Source organism: Solanum tuberosum, unplaced genomic scaffold (genome assembly GCF_000226075.1).
Source record: "Solanum tuberosum cultivar DM 1-3 516 R44 unplaced genomic scaffold, SolTub_3.0 scf00225, whole genome shotgun sequence".
Taxonomy (NCBI): Eukaryota; Viridiplantae; Streptophyta; class Magnoliopsida; order Solanales; family Solanaceae; genus Solanum; species Solanum tuberosum.
Window position 1 is genome coordinate 255,627 of NW_006239149.1, and position 10,678 is coordinate 266,304.

At 34.9% G+C, this 10,678-nt stretch overlaps 1 protein-coding gene and 2 pseudogenes across 2 annotated transcripts in view; 2 read left to right on the forward strand and 1 right to left on the reverse strand.

Annotated features, from left to right (window-relative positions):
* Positions 1-858: 858 nt before the first annotated feature.
* On the forward strand, positions 859-3,880 carry LOC102580435 (receptor-like protein 12; annotated as a pseudogene). The gene has a single exon (XR_368043.2). The product of XR_368043.2 is annotated as a receptor-like protein 12 (transcript).
* A 1,089-nt stretch (positions 3,881-4,969) lies between these two features.
* The window catches only part of LOC102580779 (acetyltransferase At1g77540), an 8,580-nt gene continuing 2,871 nt past the window's right edge, over positions 4,970-10,678 (reverse strand). Inside the window, exon 3 of the mRNA XM_006356552.2 lies at positions 4,970-5,194. The gene's annotated coding sequence lies outside the window, so the exon portion shown is untranslated. The remainder of the gene's footprint in view (positions 5,195-10,678) is intronic.
* LOC102593828 (probable leucine-rich repeat receptor-like protein kinase At1g35710) lies at positions 6,213-10,124 on the forward strand (annotated as a pseudogene).

Sequence of the window (10,678 nt, forward strand, 5' to 3'; positions counted from 1 at the left end):
TGAGATCCTATTAACTAATGTATTTGAGTTAAATTACATGTTATATAGTTTGTGTTTTAATTAACATTATATATACTATCAATTAACATTAATACATCAGAATAACAATTACGTTACGCTATGCTGTTAAATTTGGATTGAGAAATCGAAATTTGTTTTTGTTTTGTAATTATCTTGCTTTGTCTTAATGTGTAATCACATCAAAATGGAAAATCAAAGTCAAATGTTTGTGTGTTAGGTAGCTTTCATTTGAAATTTTGAATTTGTTTGTTAAGTAACTTTCATTTGAAATTTCCACTCACAATTCATTATCTTTCTTAGACTTAATTTCATCATCTCTTTATTTGTTTTAGATGCCTATGCAACCCATAAACAACAGGTTTGACTTTACTCTTTTCTTTTGGGACATGAAACATAGATTTCTCACATTCCAAGTAGCTTCGCCAATTTCACGATAAACCCTTACTTATAAAGCATGGGATGATTTAAATGAAATAACGTAATTAGTTAGAATAAAATAGCCGATCCAACTTCTATGTAAAGAGTTGTAAGACCAAAGCTGGTATTTATTTCCTGTGTAGTTTGCAATAATAAAATTTCAGTTGTGAGTAATCAATTGTGCCCAACAATTCCCAACAATCCACTCGTATATTCAATAACAACAATAGTGGAGAATGGGGCCCTTAATCCACTACAATTAGAGTAGAAAATAGTGATGCACTTTCTTATGAAATTTCCATGGCAAGACTTGCTATGCATTGACTTGAAAAACAACAAATATTTCACTATCAATCATAGTTTTTGCCTTGATTATATATATTTGCATTGATTCTTCATAATTTTCACTACCAAATTTTGAACTCTTTCATTCAAACATGGACTACAAGCAACTCTCAGTTGTGCTCTTACTTGTCTTTCTCCGTCACAAACTTGTTTTCTCTTCTTCCATATTACCTCATTTGTGTCCCAAACATCAAAGTACCACCCTTCTAAAATTCAAGCAGACGTTTACGATAGATACATTTGATATGTGTGGACTTATGCTTGGCCAGGAGTCTTATCCAAAGACGATCTCATGGAACTTAAGCAGAGATTGTTGTTTATGGGATGGAGTGAAGTGTGACGAGATGAGTGGTCATGTCATTGAACTTGACCTCGGTTGCAGCCTGCTTGTTGGGGTGATTGATTCCAATAGCAGCCTATTCCAACTCTCTCATCTCCAAAGACTCAACCTTTCTATGAATAACTTTGATGGTTCTCAAATCTCACCTAAATTTGGCAGGTTTTCAAGCATGACACATCTTGATCTTTCCCGGTCATATTTCTCAGGTCAAATTCCTTCTGAAATCTCTCATCTTTCCAAGTTACACTCTCTTCTTCTCTCCACACTTTATCTCAATAAGCTAAGACTCGCAAGTCATGATTTTAAACCACTCCTTCGGAATTTGACCCAATTAAGAGAGCTTAATCTTAGATCCGTAAACATCTCTTCCACCATTCCTCCGATTTTTTCTTCTCATTTAACAACTTTGAGGTTGGGATGGACAGGATTGTATGGGATAATACCCGAGAGTATTTTCCACTTGCCCAACTTGCAAAGACTTGACTTACATCACAATGATCAGCTCAGTGGTTATTTTCCAAAGACCAAATGGAATAGTAGCGCATCTCTCATAGAGTTAGATCTTACTGACGTGAATTTTTCTGATACTTTACCCGAGTCTCTTGGCTATCTAACTTCGTTGCAGTCTTTGTCTCTTCAAAATTGCAACCTTAGAGGGCCTATTCCCGAATCTCTTTCAAATCTCACCCACATAGAGTCTTTGTACCTTGGAGTTAACTCCCTGAATGGAACAATTCCGTCATGGATATTCTCCCTTCCATCACTAAGTTTAATATACTTGAGTAATAACCAATTTTCTGGTCAGCTTGAGGATTTCAAGTCCAATTCACTTGTCTGGATTTACTTACAAGACAATCAGCTGCAAGGCCATCTTCCCACGTCAATTCAAAACCTCGTGAACCTAACAACTCTTGATCTTTCATCGAATAATTTTAGTGGTAGTGTGGATGTTAGCTTCTTTTCGAAGCTCAAGTATCTTTTAGATCTTGGTCTTTCATATAATCGTATCACATTGATCAATGAGAATAAAGTTAAATCTACTTTGCCTGAATCTCTTGAGAAGTTAGGATTGGCCGCGTGTGAAGTGAAAGAATTGGAGTTTCTAAGATCCGCGAAGAATCTCAAGGAGTTGGATCTTTCAAATAATAAGATTCAAGGAAGGATTCCTGATTGGGCATGGTCTAATTGGGAATTTTCAGTGTCAACTCTTAATTTATCTCACAATATGTTGACAAGCATGGACTCAATTCCTCTTCTATCTCTAGATACTATTGATTTGCGTTCCAATTTTCTTGAAGGGTCACTACCTATTCCAGCTAATTCCACGAGATACTTCTTCATATCGGAAAATAATCTTAGTGGGGAAATTCCTTCGTCTCTTTGCAATTTGATGTCACTAAAAATGCTCGTTTTGGGAAAAAATAACTTGAGGGGAACAATTCCACAATGTGTTGGGTAACATGAGTTACGATCTTGAGGTTTTGGATATGCACCACAACAATCTTTCGGGGACTCTTCCAACGACTTTTAGCATTGAAAGTTCACTCAGAAGCCTCAACTTGCATGGTAATAAACTACAGGGGAAAATCCCCCGATCTTTGGTTAATTGCAAAAGGTTGCAAGTTCTTGATTTAGGAGAAAATCACCTCAACGACACATTCCCAATGTGGTTGGGGACTTTGCCTGAGCTTCAAGTTTTAAGCTTGCGATCCAACAAATTACATGGGTCGATTCAACCTTCAAGGTTTGAAAATATGTTTCCCCAGCTCCGGATAATAGATCTCTCTTACAATGCCTTCTCAGGAAACTTACCTACGAGTCTATTTCAACATCTGAAAGCCATGAGGACGATTGATCCATTGACAAAGTCACCAAGTAATGAAAGAGATGGATATTACCAAGACTCGGTCGTTGTAGTAACAAAGGGATTGGAACTTGAAGTTGTGAGAATCTTGTTTTTGTACACTACTATCGATCTTTCTAGCAACAAATTTGAAGGACATATCCCTAGTGTTCTAGGAGATCTCATTGCACTTCGGGTGATGAATTTGTCTCATAATAGATTGCAAGGTCATATTCCATCATCACTTGGAAATTTATCAGTAGTTGAATCATTGGACCTTTCATTCAACCAACTTTCAGGAGAGATACCAGAACAACTCGCTTCTCTTACATATCTCGAATTCTTAAGGCTCTCCCACAATCATCTTGTAGGATGCATTCCTATAGGACGTCAATTTGCTACATTTCAGAACAATTCATATGATGGTAATGATGGATTGCGTGGATTCCCTGTTTCAGAAGATTGTGGAAGTCGCGAGATGCCAAAGAGAAACAACACAACACAAGTGTTGAATCAAGAAAGCAACTCCACATTTCTAAGTGAATTTAGGAAGACAATTCTTATGGGATATGGGAGTGGACTTATCATTGGACTCTTCATAGCATATTTCATGCTTTCGAGTCGAAATTCCAATTGGCTTTCTAGGATCACTGAAGAACTAGAATACAGAATCGCTATGAGAAGGCGAAAAAAGAAGCAGCAGCAAGGCCGTCAAAGGCAGCACTAAGAATCCAGTTGGTGGAATGCCCCATTGGAGATGCAATATGATGCTTGTTTTGGTGATGGTGGATTATGAATTTCAATGTATTCATTGTAGTTTTTTTTACATTGCACGAATTCAGATTAGTCAGGTCTCTAATGTGAATATCAGAAACTAAATGAAAAACCAAAAAAAATCATGTCTCCTTCTAAATATCATGTCTAATAAGGTCTATCAACAACTCAATATCTTATTATTATAATTATAAGGCAGAATATCTAAAGACCCCCTAAACTTGACACTTGACGTGTTTTATTCAAATCCCACATGAACTATACACAGTCCTAATTACACCCTGTACTTATTTTATTTTTTTAAATTGTTATCCCCTCAAACAATGATTGATTTCTTTTGAAATTTCCGTATCAAGACTTGTGCATTGACTTGAGAATAACTAACTTTAATTTCCCTCTTTCTTTTCAAATTTACAATTGGTCAAGGTGGATTTTGGAAATAATTACATTGTGGAATAAAATTGTTTGAATTGACAAAATCAAGTTTATTTTAATGACTAGCAGGCCTTGTACCTTTCCACTATCTTTCTTGGACCTGAGCAACAATGTCATCCAAGAAGATATTGAAAAGTTAACACAACTTGAATATCTCAATTTTTATAAATCAAATTAGCCATCTTCAAATCCTGGCTTCACCTCTAAGTCGGTGGTAATTCAAGGAGATCCATTTTAAGTTTGACATGCGAAATGTGAGATTGGCATTTGACATCAGTAAGAATGTTGAAAAAGGTGAACTTGGTTATTCGTTACCTTAACACTCATTACCATGTTGCCAATATTCTACTACCAAAAGCCCAATTTCAACGTCTCAAAAATCACTAGTGTTTCTCGTCTCTACTAGATTTGAACCCTGTAGACCTCATATGATTTTCAACCACTTCATTTGATTGTTGCACAAACTACTTAATTATGAACTTTGATAGTTGGTGTGCAAGATTCTTTTTTGAGTGCATGAACTTGATTATGGAAAAGAAAAACTGAAAAGATTATATTCTCCGACAAATGAACACAATCATTCAACATTTCCATGGACAAGACTTGAGGATAACAACATTTTCCAAACTTTGAATTGATTGATTATTTCATATAAATGCAGCAGTTCTTGCTGACTTTTCCCTCTACATTTCCCCTTTCCTCTTTTCTTTTGATTGTACAAATACACACTAACATGTATTAAAGTTGTGTGATTAAAACACAACCAATGCAACCATCACAATGGAGTTTTGAGATTCTTCAAGCAAATCAATAAATGAGTATTTGAACTAAAGATTTACGCATAAATAATCAACAGTTATACAGTTTTTACAATAAAAACGAACTTCAAATTTCCAAAAAAGTAAAAAAACATGGTCAATATATGAAGACCAACCACAATGACTGACATTTTGTGCACAAACTTGATGCTTTCCCCTTTGATAAGTCTGACGCGGCAAGAATCCAGATTAATCAGGTCCCTAATATGAATATTGAAAACCAAATAAGAAACTAAAAGAAAAAAAGTCACATCTCATTCTAAATACCATGTCCAATTAGGTCCATCAATAACTCAATATCTTATAATAATACACAAAAAAAAAAGATCCATGGCACTTTGTTCTTCATCTTAATCATGTCTAATTTTTGAGGATGACATTTCTCTACTTTTTTGGCTAGTATATGCTTCTTTTGAAATTTACTTAGCAAGACTAATGCATTGACTTGAGAATAACAAACATTAGTTTCCCTATTTCCATTCAAATTTACAATTGGTCAAAAGTGGAACTTGGAAATAATTACATTGTGGGATAAAATTATAAGCGTTGACAAAATGAAGGTTTATTTCAATGAGTCGAAACTGTGCTATTGTACCATCTTGTTGGACTAGCAGGCCTTGTACCTTTCCACTATCTATGGCTTCTGTCCCAATCAGTATGAGACTCTAACGTACATAATATATTATCAATGTACAGTTGTCTTGGATGAGATTTAAGCCTTATACTCCTGTGGTTTTCACCCATTTCTTTGACAATAAGGCCACTTATTCACCGTTAAACCACTCACTTCTCAGGACCCGTAAGTCACAGTAGACTCAGTAATCTGTAAAGAATTTGTGTTCCAATAAATTAAATTGAAATTTCTGTTTAGCTTTCTGCTTTCCTTCGGGAGAATCACAAAAGGGGTATTTTTTTAATAGTTCAAAATAGTAGAAGAACACTTGGATGAGTAGTAACAGTAAATGAAGACTTGAATGTGTTGTAGCTTTCATTTGACATTTGCACAGCAAGACTCCCACAAGGACTTGAGAAACAACTAATCTTCCTTTTTCATCATTCACCGTCTTTCTTGACTCTAATTAACTTCCTCTGCTCTTTAATTTCATCCCAATTACTTCTATATGGGAATATATGACCAAACTTTTGCCCATAAGTTTTTGAGATGATTTTACATGGTAGAGAGACAAAGACTCATTGACTTCAAAGTTATTCTTATGCCGCATTTTACACGCAAGACTTTTAATATGATATACTACGATATAAAAGTGTACCCCGCAACAATTTCATCAAATCAAACAATCCAACTCAAAATCATTTGGCAATATACGAGGATGGTTCCCAAAATACTCTCTATACTTCAGTCTTTCACTCTCTTATACCTCTTTACCGTTACTTTTGCTTCTACTGAGGAAGCAAATGCTCTCTTAAAATGGAAAGCAACTTTACAAAACCAGAACAATTCCTTATTGGCTTCATGGACACTAAGTTCTAATGCATGTAGGGACTGGTACGGGGTTAAATGCTTTAATGGTAGGGTAAACATGTTGAATATTACAAATGCTAGTGTAATTGGTACACTCTTTGATTTTCCATTTTCATCTCTCCCTTTTCCTAAGTATCTTGATCTTAGCATGAACAATTTCTCTGGCACCATCCCACCTGAGATTGGTAATCTCACTAATCTTGTCCATCTCCAATTGTCCAACAATAAGATTTCAGGCACAATCCCACCACAGATTGGCTCACTAGCAAAGCTGCAGCCTCTCCGCATATTTGACAACCATTTAAATGGCCCCATCCCGGGAGAAATAGGTTGCCTAAGGTCTCTTACTAAGCTATCTTTGGGTTCTAACTTTCTTAATGGTTCTATTCCTATTTCATTGCAGAACTTGACCAATTTGTCTTTTTTGTATCTTTATAAGAATCAGCTTTCTGGCTCTATTCCAAAAGAAATAGGTCACCTAAGGTCTCTTACTGAGCTAAGTTTGAGGAATAACTCTCTCAGTGGTTCTATTCCGGCTTCATTTGGGAATTTGACCAACTTGTCTACTCTATATCTATATGAAAATCAGCTTTCCGGCTCCATTCCTGAAGAAATAGGTTTCCTAAGGTCTCTTACCAAGCTAGTTTTGAGTACTAACTTTCTTAATGGTTCTATTCCTGCTTCATTGGGGAACTTGACCAATTTGTCTTTTTTGTATCTTTATAAGAATCAGCTTTCTGGCTCTATTCCAAAAGAAATAGGTCACCTAAGGTCTCTTACTGAGCTAAGTTTGAGGATTGTATCTTTATGGAAATCAACTTTCTGGCTCCATTCCTTTGTCTATTTGCAATTTAACATCACTACGAAATCTAAATTTGGGAAGAAACAACCTTAAGGGAGAAATTCCGCAATGTTTTGGCAACATGAGTGGTCATCTTGAGGTTTTGGATATGCACATCAACTATCTTTCAGGGACTCTTCCAACAACTTTTAGCATTGGAAGTGTACTCAAAAGCTTCAACTTACATAACAATGAACTAGAGGGCAACATCTCTGTATCTTTGGCTAATTGCAAAAAGTTGCAAGTTCTTGATTTAGGAGATAATCACCTCATTGCCACATTCCCGATGTGGTTAGGAACTCTTCCAAAGTTGCAAGTTTTAAGCCTAAGATCAAATAAATTACATGGATCAATTAGAACTTCAAGGATCGAAAACATATTTACTGAGCTTCGAATTATAGATATATCTTACAATGCCTTGACGGGAAACTTGCCAACAAGTTTGTTTCAACATTTGAAAGCTATGAGGACAATGGATCAAACAATGATGTCACCAACATATGTTACTATTTATTTTGTAAATGGATATTACCATGATTCCATAACAGTTGCAACCAAGGGATTGGAGCTTGAACTTGTTAAAATTTTGACTGCTTACACTGCTATCGATCTTTCAAGTAACAAATTTGAAGGACATATCCCAAGTATTTTGGGAGATCTCATTGCACTTAGGGTGCTAAATTTATCTCATAACGGATTGCAAGGCCATATACCACCATCACTTGGAAATTTATCAGTAGTCGAATCATTAGACCTTTCATTTAACCATCTTTCGGGAGAGATACCACAACAACTTGCTTCTTTGACGTCCCTTGAATTCTTAAATCTCTCCCACAATTATCTTGAAGGATGCATTCCTAGAGGACCTCAATTTGCTACATTTCAGAACAATTCATATCAAGGTAATGACAGATTACGTGGATTCCCAGTTTCGAGAGGTTGTGGCTATGATGGGGTATTAGAGACAAATTATACCGTACCTGCACTAGATGATCAAGAAAGCAATTCTGAATTTCTCAAAGACTTTTGGAAAGCTGCTCTTATGGGCTATGGAAGTGGACTATGTATTGGATTATCCATAGTATATTTCATGATTTCAACTGGAAATCTGAAATGGCTTGTAAGAATCATTGCAAAACTGGAACGAAAGATCATTATGAGAAGGAGCAAGAAGCAGCGAAGTGAAAGGAATTACAGAAGAAGAAATAATCGCTTATAGCCAAGTTAATAATTGAGAAGGATTTGATTTCATAATTTCAGGTATTCAAGCTAAGCTCTACACTAATCTTCTTAGTTTATTTGAACTACTAATATATTAGTTTTCATACTTGTTATAACAACTAACCGATGCTCTGCTAAACATATTTTTCTTTCCAATAATTTTAGTAAGTACTACAAGATATTGAAAAGGATTAGCTTGTTTATGTTTTGAACTAGTAAAAGTTCAACTATAACATCCGATAGAGGGATTCATGTAAATAAAATTTTAAAATCTATACCATAAGTAGTTGGAAGTAATCATTACTGGGACTAATAGTATATCGATGATCAAATGATTTAGTTAATGGATTGTTTAGCATGTCCTAGTTTCAAGTGGAACCAATGTATAATTTGATTTTAGCATGGTCCACCTATACAATTCTCTGTATTTTGATAAATTATTTCCAAGTGTTTCACTAAAATATTTTTCAAAATTTCAGATGTCAAGGATGGGAAGACATTGGCACAATGATTCGGTTATCCTTATGTTCACTTTTAAGCTTTAATATTGTATCATGTATCTCATTCGTGTTTACACATTTGTTTTTCTTCTTTATGTGACTTGACAAGATTTAGTATTAAAATAATTGTTATCATTGTCAGAAAAAGAAAGTTTGTGTTAATATACTTGAGCTTTAGTAGCTTGATGAAAAAATTCAGGTTCATCTTTTCAACTTTGAATGTCTAATTACATAATACTAAAAGGAACACAAAAGCGATTTGTTTCGCTCTCAGAAATACCCTTATTCGGATATGTTTATTATGTGAGTCATTTCAAAACAAATCAAAAGGAGATACTGTAAAAAAGAATATTAGATGGAAATCATCTATCTCCGGATTTTAGTTCCCGGGTATTGGAAACCAAATTTCCCTATGCCCATTGATGTGGGACTTAAGCAACAATGAATTAGGTTGGGCTTGGCTTTGATACCATGATAATTAAATGAATTTTGGGCCTAGCTCAACTCTAAGAGTTAGCTCATGAAGGAAGGATTGCGTAAGACCATATAAGGAGACCGAATTTCCCTATGCCCATCGATGTGGGACTCAACAACAACTGATTTCCAGAACTCACAAATGCTATGAAAATTGTTGATTGCCTACGATTTAACTCAAATCAAGGGCTTTTGATTGAAAAATTAAAGGAGAATGCGGCCCTTAGAAAATTGATGGAGAATGCTTAAAATTGAGTTATTAACTGATGTCCATGATGCACCAGTCGTAAAATATCTAGTAGAATTTGCATTAAGATATTCTCGATATTGTAAATATGTAAGAGACGTTAGAGATTTGATTTTGTAGCTCTTTACAAACTTGTTTTTAGTTTATGTCCTTTTTACAAAACATCTTCATTTTTGCATATAAGAAGAAAAAAAATCTAAAATGTTATATTCTTATATTTGATTTGCAAGTCATTTCCTCGAGATATTCTAGTTATATAAAATATACTTAGAGATATTCTACATTTAGGGGTGGTTTGGTAGAGTGTATTGGAGAAAATAATGCTTGCATTAGTTTGATGTATTATTAGTACCTTGTTTGGTACACTTTTCTAACTTATGCATAACTAATGCTTGTATTAGTAATACACTCTATTGTGTATTGAAGAGTGTATTATTAATACCATCTATTTCTATGCATTAGAATGCAATGGGTTCTAATGCATGCATTAACATTATTAAAGACACAATTGCCCTCAAAAACTTTTTTTACATCCTTTCCACTATGTTTGTGGAGGGCAGTGTTCAGGGAAGCGTGAAGCGGAAAAAAGCGATAAGGCCCCGCTTCATGCTTTAAGCGATGAAGCGCTCACATACTCATTCTAGTCTGTGAAGCGTAGAAGGCTCGCATCGCTTCGCTTCATCGCTTTAAGCGATGAAGCGCTCGCTTTCCTGAACACTGGTGGAGGGTATTTTTGTAAACAAATATTTTTTCTAAAAAAATCATGTAATGTGTAATATTTTTAGTACACCAAATCAAACATTGCATAAAAAAATCTCATCATAACTAATGCAAGCATAACTAATAAAAGCGTTACTAATGCAAGCATTACTAATACACTATATTTAGCATTATTCTTATACACACTACCAAACGACCC